The 14,260-nt window shown below is 39.0% G+C and overlaps 1 protein-coding gene across 4 annotated transcripts in view; it reads left to right on the top strand.

Moving 5' to 3' along the window:
- Positions 1–14,260, top strand: part of LOC131663161 (apoptosis-linked gene 2-interacting protein X 1) — a 1,103,979-nt gene that overhangs the window by 39,942 nt on the left and 1,049,777 nt on the right. Inside the window, exon 1 of one of the 4 annotated variants that reach the window (XM_058933353.1) lies at positions 9,708–9,814. The exons of the other annotated variants lie outside the window; for them this stretch is intronic. The gene's annotated coding sequence lies outside the window, so the exon portion shown is untranslated. Of the gene's footprint in view, positions 1–9,707; positions 9,815–14,260 lie in introns of those variants that run through there. 4 annotated transcript variants of the gene reach the window in all.

Here is a 14,260-nt window from a genome sequence, read left to right as displayed (position 1 = left end):
TAAAAATCTAACGCGTTGTGGGGAATGGCAATTCCCACGAGCAATGCAAAGGCCCGTGCCTAAGCGTCGTATCACAAATTATTTTTAAAGGGAAGGTAAGGGAGGCTCTTTCGTTCCTCTGAACGATGACGATGGGCCTCGTCATTAAATTAGCGTTTGGGCTTCAGCTTGAGAGGAAAGAAATGTAAGGCGCACAACAATATTTATTCTCGACTTTTAACAATAAAGAGCGACGACGCGAGTTCACGCGTCGTTCTCAACGCCGCGTACCTGCGCTCGTGTGGACAATCGCACGGGGGCACGTTACAATTATGGAATTCGCCGTAATCGCGGAAGATCGCGACTACTTCGCCGACGCGTCGCGAATGTAGATAGAAAGAGATAGGGAGAGAGAGAGAGACGATCTGACCTGGTGGGGCTGCTGGCAGGAATCGCCGCTGATGCCGCTGCAGGAACTGTCGCTGGCAATTGCTGGCAGGAACTGTTGCTGGTAGTTGCTGGCAGGGACTGTTACTGGCAATTGCTGGCAGAAACTGATGCTGGTAGTTGCTGGCAGACTCGGATGTGGCTTTCACGATGCTAGTGTAGTTGGAAGTCCTCTCTCCTTGCTGCTATCTGCTTGTTGTCCTCTGCTTCTTTGTCTGATGTGTTCTCTTTCACGTGCACACGCTCGGCCGTCAAACGATTCGTCTAACTCTGAATATCGGCTCGAACTCTCTCCTCTAATCGTTCGCGCGTCGGCTCGAGCGACGCCGGCGGCTTCGCTCTCGCGGGTGGATCGCCGCGGGTCACTCACGCTCGCTTACTCTCTACTCGCGACGCGTCATTCTCTCTCTCTCTTCTTACTGCAGCCGCTCTTGATCCCAATTGGCTCCAAATGACGATGCCCTGCTCAGGTATTGGTCCTGAAATAAACCGGTACGAGCATCGGTATCGGTTCGTAATTTCAAACGCTCGCCAGGGCAACAGCGAATGAGCGAGGCTGCGAGAGAGAGAGAGAGAGAGAGAGAGAGAGAGAGCGAGCCAGACAGGCCCGGCTTATTCTAGCCAGGGCTCCGTGACAGTGTTTCTTTGTTTTGATTCCTCTGTCATATTCTGTTTATTTTGATTTGCCGTTACTTGGGCATATGATATGTTTGATTTCACTCTGTTTTCGTTTGTATTTAAATTAGGCTGAGCTTGGCTATTGTTTTTTGTAACCGTTTTAACTCTTAATCTGGGAAATAATTTTTATTGTAATTCTTTACGAATTGGACATCCTTTGTAACTTGCTGTACCTTTACAATTTACACATGTTGCTTCTTTAATTTTTTCTTTAATTGGACACTCCTTTGTTTTGTGATTTTGTGCACATTTGACACATATCGTTCTTTTATAGCAGTAGTTTTTTGTGTGCCTAAATTCTTGGCAGTTTTGACATTGAGGGATGTCTCTTTTTACGTTTGGTGGTTGAAATTCAATTACTGAATTTAATAATCTATTAATTTTATATATTTCTTGGCTATTGTGATTGTGTTCAATTTCAACAGTAAATAATGCCATCGGAAATTTTGTATCTCGGTGTAGCATATTGCGAATACTTATCACTTTATGTTCGCATTCTTCAATAGCTTTTTTAATGTCATCAATATCGACTGATGGATGCATACTTCTCAGGATGTCTCTGAAAGCTTTGTCCTCTTTGCGCTGATAGGTGTAGGATTGAGTGTTTTTATCTTTTAATGCGTTTACGATCGGCAGGTATTTTTCTGACGTCGTCGGTTGTATTTTTACTTAGTTGTTAGCTAACACTTTCAAAGTGTAACTGTCCTCGGCTACCATGTTAAGAACGTTTTCCAGAGGGCGTATGTTCTCTACGTAATAGACAAAGATCGGGGGTTCTTTATTTTGTGTGATGTTATCTTCCTTGGATTTTACACAATTCTCTCCTTGATTTTGATTTTCATTATCAATTTGTTGCAGTACAGAAAATCTATTTACAGATTGGCTTAACCAGTAATCTGTTAACTGCGCTTGTTTTTTATTGGGAGTTTGTTCTCCTGGGCTTGTACATAGCCTTTTATAATTTCCGCGTATCCATTTTTCCGTTTGGATCGTTGTTGGGATAGACATATCGTCCCCTGGTCTTATTGCTAATCTTTGTTGTTATGCCCCATTATTATGAGGTTAGTGGTTTGTTTAGCCTCTACACTTGAGTTGCAAACTATCACTTCACTTAGTTGGCTTATAGGTTTACTTTCAAAAGAGCAGAGCGCAAATAACACATCTGGCCTCCTTGAGGTTCAAGTGTAAACTGATTCGCTTTATTACAATAATTAATATTTGCAAAGTTATAAATAAATTAAGTTTGAACATTAAAATTCAATGATTAAATTCAATAGTTAAAAGTACTTGAATACATGATAATTGTTATCTATGCCCTAAATTTTAATAAAAAATAATTTGGTTCATTGAAATTACTATTAATAACACATTTTCTTTGAATCATAAAAATCATAAAAATTGAATTATAAAAACTCCTTATATAGTCATGAAATTTGATTCTTGCTCTAATACAATCATATAATACGTGAGATGGCGGCATTCTAACTCCTAATTAATAAGTGTAGATTTGCGAGTTTAGCGAGTTACCGTAATACAGTGAGAATAAGAAAATAGTCTAGGAGCTCATACCTCGAACCGTTACACTCTGTAATTTTTTTACCATCCAACTTTTGACTGTATTTTTATTAATTCCTTTTTTAATTATTTTAATTCCTTGTGACATTTCGCTATTTGCGGCTCAAAATCTTTTGCAGTAAGTCCAGTATTTTGCTTTGTAACAAGACAATTAAATCCAGATTCTTTTACTAAGATTTCTGCTTATAAAGCTACTTGCTTCGGCTTTGAATATGAGTTTGTTTTGGGTGCAATGAATTAAAATGTGTTTTTGAAAAACTTATATAGTTAATTAAACACTATCAATATTAGTCATTCATATTATATTATATTATATTTTACTTTTATTATACAGGGTGATTCAGAAAGATTATAGTTCCTGGAAATGGGTTATAGAAAAAAATTTTCTGAATCGATTGCCGGTTTTGCAAAATTTTTTATGTTCAATCTTTTCAGTGAACATTAATTTATAATATTAATGATTTCGACCAATCAGAGCGTTGCTTTTGTTGTGCGCAGCTTTTCTCCTCGTTTACTGTTATTCACTCCACTCTGCCCTGCAGCAACGGCCGATACGGCGCGGTTTTGCAAGTCAAAATTATTTGACATAGAAAATAACATTTAATAAATCTAGAACATTTGTATTTTTTAAATTAAACGTCATCTAATCAATATAAAATGTTGAAGGTTAAATGTAAAAAATTTAATTGTGCATAAAGAAGTATGAAAATATACAAATTATCTTTATTTATTTTTTCTCCCTGAATAACGTGCACACAAAACCATAGGATGATCAATAGTTAGATAAAAATATTCATTGATGATGCATTTTGATTACACAGGTCAACATGATTTATATCGCACGAACATGAGCAACATATTCGGAAGGTTTTTGATGCGCTGAACACGAATCAGGCATCTGAAATGCTCTATCACGTCACGTTTTCAAGATATTCTAACCTAAAAGTGCGAAAAACATGTATTTTCGCTGTTTTAGATGCTATCTTACACCGCAAAACATTTTTTTTGCTAAAAACTAATCTAACCATCTCAAAGTACCGTTTCTGCCCTTTCCAACGTATTTTTCAAATTTAACAAATCTTTTTTTTTCGCGGAGATATCATCGAATGAAGTTCACCACTTTGTTGAGTTCTCAACTATCCTGAAAAGAACTGAATGAACCCGAATTTAAGGTCTGTCTGACCAATAACCCAATAATATTTCTATGGCAATGTTAGCAACCGCCTAATAACCCTCTAATAACCCCCCCCCCTCTAATATAAAATATTCTATAAACATCCTAATAACCCAATGGCATTCCTATCAACGTCCAATAATGCAATGGCAGTGTCATCAACCCCTTATAACCTCCTAATAACCGCATTAATAAGAACTATGCTATGAACCCCCTAAAAACCCAATGGTAATCCTATCAACCCTTTAATAACTCACCCTCTTAATAACCCCCTAATAAGAACTATGATAATAACCCCCTGATGACGCAATGACAGTGCTATCACCCCCCCCCCCCAATAACCCCCCTAATATAAACGGTTCTATGAACCCCTTAATAGCGTAATGGCAATGCTAAAATGCCCCTAATGACTTAATGGAAATCCTATCAACTCCCTAATAGCCCCCCCCCCCCCTATACACTTCCTCCCTAATAACCCTCGAATATAAACTAAGCTAATAAGCCCCTAATAAGCAATGAAAATGCTAGTAACCCCCTAATTACCCAATAGCATTGCTATTAACCACATTATATCAGATGCTTCAATGTTATCAATTTTCTGATTTGTACGGAATCGTTTCCTTTTCTCGTCTAGGCTTCTGGTTCCTGACTTTCTCTTATAATGTAGACCATCATCTTCACGTTTAAGAGCCCAGCAGTAGTCAGCTAACATATTAACATTCCATCTACCTTGATACCTTCTTTCCATCTCTTGGATGTGTTGGTGGAATCTTTCTCCTTGCTCCTCACTTAGGGCTCAAAGATTCTCAGGAAAAAAATCTAATTGAGAATTCAGGAAGTGTACTTTTAAACTCATGTTACAACCCAACTCTTTGAAACTGGTAAGCATATTTTGAACGACTACGTGATAATTTTCTACTTTTCTATTTCCCAAAAATCCTTCTACAACCGCTGAAAAATTCACCCATGCAGCCTTCTCTTTTCTTGTCATTGTTTGTTGAAAATCAGCCGATTTCATCATCTTTCTTATATCCGGACCTGTGAAAATACCTTCCTTTATTTTTGCATCAGATAATCCTGGGAATTTATCCAATAAGTAGTGGAAGCATTTTCCATTCTCATTAAGGGCTTTGATGAATTGCTTAATCAATTCTAATTTTATGTGGAGGGGAGGTAAAAGTATTTTTTTTGGATCACACAAGGGTTTTTTGAGAACATTGTGTGATCCTGGCTTCAGAGACGCGCAAAGTGGCCACTTAGATTCTTCCCAATGACGTGTAGTAGCTCCTACTATCCCACAAACAAATGTAACATGGGTATTTGGTATACTCCGACTGCTGTCCAAGAAGTATAGTTATTACTTTCAAATCACCACATATGAGCCATTTATAATCTTCATATTTAATTTTCTCAAGAACTATCTGCATATTCTCGTAAGATTCTTTTAGATACACTGAATGGGCGAGCGGAATCGAAGCATATTTATTTCCATTGTGAAGGAGGACAGCCTTCAAACTTCTTTTAGAAGAATCGATGAAGAGACGCCATTCAGTAGCGACGTATATCAAGCCTGATTTTGTCATTAAGCCAGTCACGTCATGACCGTAAGTCAATCCATCTTTCTCTGCGAAATATCTGATATATTCTTGCTCTATGTTACTGTACTAAGAAAAAGTTGTTTTTGGAGCCAACAGATTCATTTCTTTCAACCTAGAACCTAACAATTCTGATTTATTTTTTGGCAGGTCCAAATCTTTAACCAAATTATTTAGAAGAGCTTGTGTAAACAATTGGGGACTTCCGGTTGTATCGAAATGTGCACTATCATCTGACTGCGGATCTTCGTCATCCACCTCGATATCATTTATTTCATCTGGGCTCCTAGAAGTAGTAGGTAAACATTCTGCTTTCTTTAGGGATGATGATTTCTCACAGACAAGAGTCCCCCGTAAAACTGATTTAGTAACAGATGAGACATTAGGATACAAAATTGCAGATTTATTCTTACTGTTGAAACCTTTCAGGTCAATAGAATAAAAGTAACAGTCATTATGATCACGTGGCTCACGCTAGATCATCGGAGAACTGAAAGGCAATTTTTGCGAAGAGTCGTCTTAATTCCAACGACATAATATTGTATGGAAACTTACACAAATTGTGTTAGGCACCCAAGATTTGTCTACATTCACGATAAAATAGCCGAAATAATTTTTGTAAGCAGTTTCGATTGAAGGCGTAATGTTTCTCCTTTGGTTTTTAGTATCATAAAGTCCACATACGATGCAGAACTTGTTAGGATCGTTCACGCAACTCCGGGGAGACATTACGAGGGTGGTCCGATAAGTACTTAGCCTCACCGCCAGATGGCGGCACTCTCGCAAAAGAGATATTCTATCACGTAGTACAACCTTTTCGATGGTTACTGTTAAGATTTTAGCCGGATCGGAGTTGTAGTTTATTTTTTAGAGCGTGTGAAAGCAAGTGTGTCCGTTGATTTTCAAAAAATGGAAAAAGAGCAATATCGGTCGGTGATTCGATTCTTGTTATTGGAAGGGAATTCGCGCAGCGAAATCAAGCGCTTGGATGCTGTGTACGATGACTCTTCTCATTCGATGGCGACCGTCAAAAATTAGTTTAATGAGTTTCAACGTGGTCGCACGTCGATTTTTGAAGAGCCACGTCCAGGTGCTCCCAAAACGGCTAACACGGAGAATAACGTGACAAAAATTCACGATCTCGTATTGGCAGATCGACGATTGAAGGTGCGCGAGATAGCTAAGATCGTAGGCAAAGACCGCGTGGGTCATGTCCTGCATGAAAATTTGGGCATGAGAAAGCTGACGGTGCACTATGGGCTAAAATGAAAAATGTTGTGACAAAATAAAATTGCATGCGATAGAAACACGATATGGAAATGAATCAAAGGCTGTTTTAAAGCTGAAGTGATGCTGAATACAGGAAAATTATTCCGATTCAAAAATATTCAATTTGACCTTGAAAATTTCAAGGTCAAAGTCAATTTTATTTTGTCACAACATTTTTCATTTTAGCCCATAGTGCGACGTCGGCGCGATGGGTGCCGTGTTTGCTCACTCCGGACAACAAGCGCAACCGCGAAACAACTTCAGAGTAATGTCTGACGCTGTTTAAGCGCAATCCGAAGGAGTTTCTGCATCGTTTCGTGACAGTCGACGAAACATGGATCCACTGGTATACACCAGAGACCAAGGAACAGTCGAAACAGTGGACTTTACCCGGCGAAAGTGCTCCGAAGAAGGCGAAGACTGCCCCATCGGTCGGAAAGGTGATGGCCACCGTTTTCTAAGATTCACAAGGTGTGATCTACATCGACTACCTGGAGAGGGGCAAAACGGTCACCGGGCTGTACTATGCCGAATTATTGGGCCAATTCGACGTCGAATTGCAGAAAAAACGGCCCCATTTGGCGAAGAAAAAAGTGCTCTTCCACCATGAAAACGCACCGGCTCACATCTCCGCCTTCGCCATGGCCAAATTGGTCGAATTAGGCTACGAAGTGCTGTCCCATCCACCATATTCTCCAGATTTAGCAACGTGTGACTTCTTTTTGTTTCCAAACTTGAAAAAGTCACTCGCCGGGCAGAAATTTGAGTCGAATGAGGAGGTAATCGCTGCCACGGAAGCCTACTTTTCAGACCTCGAGGAAACGTATTTTTCAGACGGGTTAAAGAAGTTGGAGCATCGCTGGGCCAAGTGTATCGAACTAAAAGGAGACTATGTTGAAAAATAAAACGCCACTTTTGCAAAATTTTTGTTTTTTTTTTGTAGGCTAAGTTCTTATTGGACCACCCTCGTATAATATAGATCTCAGGAACACGAGGACGATGAAGATTACTAGAAACTTCAACTGGGATTTTCAACTATCCTGAAAAGGACTGTTGAGAAAATGCCGCCTGATCGCAAGACGTACGCCGAATCTTTTAACTATCCTGAAAAGGACTGTTGAAAAGATGCGCGTAAGCTGGACCAAAGCAGAATTCTCAACTATCCTGAAAAGACCTCTCGAGAAAATGCCTCTCGATCGCAAGAAATACGCCGAACCTTTCGACTATTCTGAAAAGGACTGTTGAAAAGATGCGCGTAAGGTGGACCAAAGCAGAATTATCAACTATCCTGAAAAGGACTGTTGAAAAAAAGTGCGTATGATCAACGGAAACCGGACTCACAACTATCCTGTTGTGAAAATCCCGCTTTATCGAAAGGAGTAACGTTTGCCTTTGCACTATTAAGGGGTTGATAGGATTGCCATCGCGCTAATAGGGGGTTCATAGCATAGTTCTTATTAATGCGGTTATTAGGGGTTGATGGCACTGTCATTGCATTATTGGACGTTGATAGGAATGCCATTGGGTTATTAGGATGTTTATAGAATATTTTATATTAGAGGGGGGGTTATTAGAGGGTTATTAGGCGGTTGCTAACATTGCCATAGAAATATTATTGGGTTATTGGTCAGATAGACCTTAAATTCGAGTTCATTCAATGTAATTTTTTGGATTTTACCTTGACCTAACCTTGACTTTGAGCCGACCAGGTCAAACGCACCCCAGATTCGAATTCAGCGACCTCAAAAACCTATAGAAACAGTACCTGGGTAAAGATTAATGGGATAATCTTGATTTGACCTTGATCTGAATTTGACCCCTGAGATAATCAGGTCAAATGAATCGTGGATTCGGATTCAGCGACTCCAAAATATAAATGTAATGGTATTACCTTTTGCACTTTTGTTCACATATGACTTTTTTTCGTGGGGCTGTCATATTTGTATTGTTGGTACTGTTGTTATGAAATCGTTAAAGTGGTGAACTTCATTCGATGATATCTCCGCGAAAAAAAAAGATTTGTTAAATATCAAAAATGCGTTGGAAAGGGCAGAGCGGTACTTTGAGATGGTTAGATTCGTTTTTAGCAAAAAAAATGTTTTGCGGTGTAAGATAGCATCTAAAACAGCGAAAATACATGTTTGTCGCACATTTAGGTTAGAATATCTTGAAAATGTGACGTCATAGAGCATTTCTGATGCCTGATTCGTGTTCAGCGCATCAAAAACCTTCGGAATACATGAATAGCGTTCTTGCGATAACTCAAAACTTTTTTTTTGCAGACCTGTGTTATTAATGGTTCAAACAGTGTATGAAAGAAATTACTAATTTTTTACAATTACCGGATACATATTTTAATGTACTATGGATTCCTACGAGAGACTCGTAAAATATGAATAAATTTATACTACAAAATATTTTAGTAAGTTAATCGATGTTCTTGACATAAAATATCTACAATTTTATAAAACTATTTTTTAGCATTTCATTGAATAAGACTATTAATTCCTATTCTATTCAAGGCTCCTGGCTTTTTAAAATGGTTGACTATGGTCGTTTTATTAAATTATAGTTGTTTTGATATGAATGAATTCCAGTGACAGCTTTCATTAGAAGAATATAGTTTCTAATACCGAAAAATAGTAAACAATAATAAAATACGAATTTGAAATATGAATATTTGAACCTACTCATTTTTTAAATGATAAATCTGGTTAAATTATCAAATTATTACATTTTAAATTTAATAGAAAAAGACATTGACGAATGTTTTAGATGTTACTTCATATCTAGCTGGACTATAAAAATAATTTACTTCGTTATTTTATGAAAATCGTTTTATGATGTATTATTTTATTAAAAAATCTATGTTTAGTAGCTGTTTTTTGTTTATAACCAAATTACTTATATTAAAATTGTCAGTAGGCAATAATATTTACGGTGACTTTGGCGGAAAAGAAGTTTAATTTGGTGTTATGGAAAGGTGATCCAAGAAAATATAGTATTGTGCCAACAACTAATGATAGATGTAGTAGAAAGAAAGTGTAAGCGAAATTTAGAAGAAAATGATTCGAGGGAGATATAATAGAAAGTAGCAGTAAGTAAACAAAATTTTTTCACGAAAAATAGAATTAATGCCGACATTTTTCATGTTAAGTAACTTGTACGAGGTCTGTCCGGAAAGTATCGTGCCTACGTTTATATCTTCGCGCCATGGTGTTCGAGCGACCTCTACCGGACAGAAACGTCAACAGTAAAGCCTCACGAATCTATTGGTTACTTACTGACACCTGCCGGACGTATAGTTCATGCGCAGCGTGTCTTTGTTTACAGTGCCTTTTTCGCGTTCGTCGAATTTTGATATTGTGAAAAATGACTGAAAAACAAGATCAACGAATTTGCATCAAATTTTGCTTTCAACTCGGAAAAACGAGTTCGGAAACTATTGAAATGATGCAAAAGACCTTCGAAAGCGAGTGTATGAGCAAAACACGAATATAAGAGTGGTATAAACGGTTCAAGGATAGTCGCACTTCTGTCGATAGTGATTCTCGTTCCGACCGACCTTCGACGACAAATACCGCAGATAATATTGAGCGGGTGCGACTTGCAATCGAACAATATCGTCGTATGACTGTGCGACAACTAGATGAAGACCTTGGGATACCAAAAACTATCATTTCAAAAATTTTAACCGAAAATTTAGGAATGAAACGTGTATGTGCGAAATTCATCCCAAAATTGCTCACAACAGAGCAGAAGAACATTCGCTTAGAAATCGCTCTGGACAATCTGAAAATGGTCAATAATCATGATAATGTGCTTAGAAAAGTTATTACAGGTGATGAATCCATGGGTTTATGGTTATAATCCTGAAAGAAAACAACAATCTTCACAGTGGAAGCATTCTGAATCACCAAGACCAAAAAAAGCACGTCAAAGTCGGAGCAACGTTAAGTCAATGTTGATTGTTTTTTTCGATTGTGAAGGTGTTGTACATCACGAATATGCACCAACAGGTCAGACAATCAATAAAGAATACTACGTTCAAATTTTAAAACGTTCGCGTGAAGAAAACGGCCGCACTTTTGGGAAAGTAGTAACTAGCTTCTCCATCACGATAATGCGCCAGCATATTCATCCAATCTTGTGCAGTAGTTTTTGAGGAAACACAATATCGCATTGCTTCGACAACCACCACACAGTCCTGACATAGCCCCTTGTGACTTTTGGCTGTTTCCAAAACTAAAAATACCACTCAAAGGACACCGATTCGATGACAAAACAACGGTTGAAAACAATACGACGAGTGTACTTAAGGCTATCCCTAAAAGTTAGTTCCAGGACTGTTTTGAAAAGTGAAAACATCAATGGAACCGTGTTATTCAATCAAGTGGGGATTACTTTAAAGGATGCCACCCACCAGATGATAAAGAATAACGATAGCACGAAAATATAAATGTAGGCCCGATACTTTCCGGACAGACCTCGTACATATCGTGACGCAGAATGCGTAGCACTCTAACCGTGATGTGCTCAGCGTTTTTTAAATGATAGACACGATTTTTTGGCTAATAATTGAGGATACTAGTATTTTGTACGGCCATTGACAAGTTTCCACATAAATATAATTTTTATTATAGTATCTTAAAAAGTTGTTATGCGGTACATTATAAAGCTTTGCCTGAGAGTGTTGCATTATTTGCAATACCTCAGGAAAGCCACCCCCGTCCTTTGCCGCTCCCTAACCAGCCGGATAATTATAATCTATGCGCGCCTTAATTCGAACACTAATTCTTTTCTATATCCGTCTATTCAAACTTGAGAAAACGACGTAACAAGTTGGAAAACGCGATCCGACGGATGACTGAAAAAATGAAGCGCACGAGGAGGAAAAAGAGAGCACACGCACGCATACACTCCCGACCACGTGTTGCCGGCTGGAAAGAAGAACACCAAAATTTGACTGGGAAGTGCAGCGGAAATGTATGATAGCGGTATATGCAGATCCGTTACGTTTCCCAACACTGACACAAACACTCTGGAGATGCCGGCACACCTGAGGCGAACAGAAAATCGTCGATGAAGCGGCAGCCGGCAATCAGCTGTGTCAGGCTGCTGCGCACCATCGGCGACATCCTGAGCGCCATACACACTGACACTGTGGCCGATCACTGACAACACCCGGAAACACACACACACACAATACCCGGACACACACGAGTATCACATAATCGAAAGGGAGTGCTCCAAGAGGCGCTTCAGAGACCGGCAGTAGAGCACGAGGTTGACACGCGGGAGCTAAAGCGGCCATCTTGAAGAGCGAGACATACTAAATGAGAGCGAGCGAGACAGACTGGACGAGAGCAAGCGAGACAGATTAATCATGAGCGAGCGAGACAGACTCAACAAGAGCGAGCGAGACAGACCAAGCGAGGGCGAGCGAGACAGACCATATGAGGCAAGCATACTAAAATACATAGTATACAGATTCAACTGTCAATGCGATAATGAGGGTGGTACAAAAATAAGACCGACTTACAATTATATTATTACTACAAATAATTTAGCGATGCGATTTATACATGTAACATATTAAAATATAAAATTAGAAATACTTGTATGCGGCCGCTATTATCCTTTAAATGTATTAATAATCGACAAGCCATCTGACAAAATAAATTAATAACTTGATTGAAGAGATTCGAAACTCTGACGAAACTCGCTGGTGACGTTACGACCAATAAGCGAATTAGAATAAAATTTGATTTCCGTCCGCATTAAAAAATAAATAAGAGTAGGGGTAGATCTTTCTTATCAATCAATGCTAGCCGACTTAGGTGGGGGGGGGGGGGTGGTGAGAGAGGATAAATAGCGACGAAAGTAGGAGATAAAAAAAGGGCGCTGTACTTTTTTAATTTACATATTGACTAATGATGAAATATTGGGAGGGCGCTACTGATATCCGAATCAGCATATCGGTCAATAATAGGATTTTTTTTTCGGAAAGAGGAGAGGAAAGATGATCTTTGACCGCGAAAAGCCGTTTATTGTCCATTTTGCCGCTGATCGCTAAATTGGAAGAAAGCAATTGTGCCAGATTTGCTGCCGTAGTTTCACTTGTCTAGTTCTTGAGCGGAAATCTGTAAGTAGGCAAAGTGCCACTCACTAAAATTAATTGTGAAATGCGGTGCGTGATTTTTCTCGGGCGAATAATACCGTCGCGACGCGTGGAACCGACGATGCCGGGAATTTAGTGCTCCGATGGAGTCGCGCTGACCATTCGCCATTTTTCTGAATTGTCGTGAGTATTAGGATCAAAACGAAAAGGAATTTAGTGCTCCGATTGAGTCACGCTGACCATTCGCCGTTTTTTCGAATTGTCCTGAGTGTTAGGATCAAAACGAAAGGGAATTTAAATAGTGATATAGTAAATTACGTTTACGAATTGAGGGATCGAGAGTGTTAGACCGTCGCAGGTTTAATCCGCCGTGACGTGTGGATCTGTTCCGCTGCGTATTGAGTCGCGTCAACTCGGGCTGACCATCCGCCATTCCGTAATTGTACATGTCCGTAACTTGTAGCTTAGAATAAAGGAGAGTCTAGTGTAACTGATTTTCTTAATTTTATGCCTCGTTAACCCTCCCTTCCCTGCATGTGGATATTATTTTCAGCCGCGGACGGTTAATAACGAGAAGTCCCTGTTCGCCATTTTCGGTTCCGAAATTAGCTAAGTTACACGCGAAATCGAACGAATCTCCGACCTGAGACGAGGAGTTATATCTTGAGCTGCCGACACTTCGAAGATACGAGAAGGCGAATAAATTGACAATTCTTAGACACCATCGGCCTGATACCAGAGAAATCGCTGTGTGAACGTCTACCTGCCCACTCTACGCAGTTGCATCGTGGGTGAACAGAGATACGCTGCGATATTCTGGCCCTACCCCCGACGATCGCCTTAATTTAGGCATGGCTGTCTGGCGCCCTTATAATTAATCGGGGAAAAAGGGCCAATCAGGCCTTGTGGCGGAAGTAATTCGAGTGCGCGACTGAGTCCCCCGAAATTCCCCGCAAAGCATACAATATATCGATATTATTCTGATACCATTGATATCAAGCCTGATGATTCAGAGCTCAACCACGATCAGTGCCTTGATGATTTTGCGCCGTTGCAATTTCAGCATTGAATATTTTAGTTTGAAAACTTATTCTCCATTGCTGGGACAAAGTCTGTCTTGTTTTCAAACCTGAACTAATCTTGTTCAGTACTGGGGCAGTAGAAATAAAAAATCTAACAAAATACTTCACAAGGTGAATTGAATTATCTTTCTGCTATTACTAGATTATGTGAAATCATAAACAGTCTTGAATTACCACTAGATATTCATTCTATTTCTACAGAAAACTTTAAGACCATTGTAATACCGCAGATATTATCTTATAATTAGTTATTATTAGCTGTCTTAATTAATAAATAAATTAATTTCAAGTTTATTTATTTATTCTATTGTGTATTTTTATTGTTACACTGTATAATGTT

The sequence above is a fragment of the Phymastichus coffea genome, unplaced genomic scaffold (genome assembly GCF_024137745.1).
Source record: "Phymastichus coffea isolate CEN01 unplaced genomic scaffold, Cenicafe_Pcof_1.1 PCOF00002, whole genome shotgun sequence".
NCBI lineage: Eukaryota > Metazoa > Arthropoda > Insecta > Hymenoptera > Eulophidae > Phymastichus > Phymastichus coffea.
This window is presented reverse-complemented; position numbering and strand designations above follow the sequence as displayed.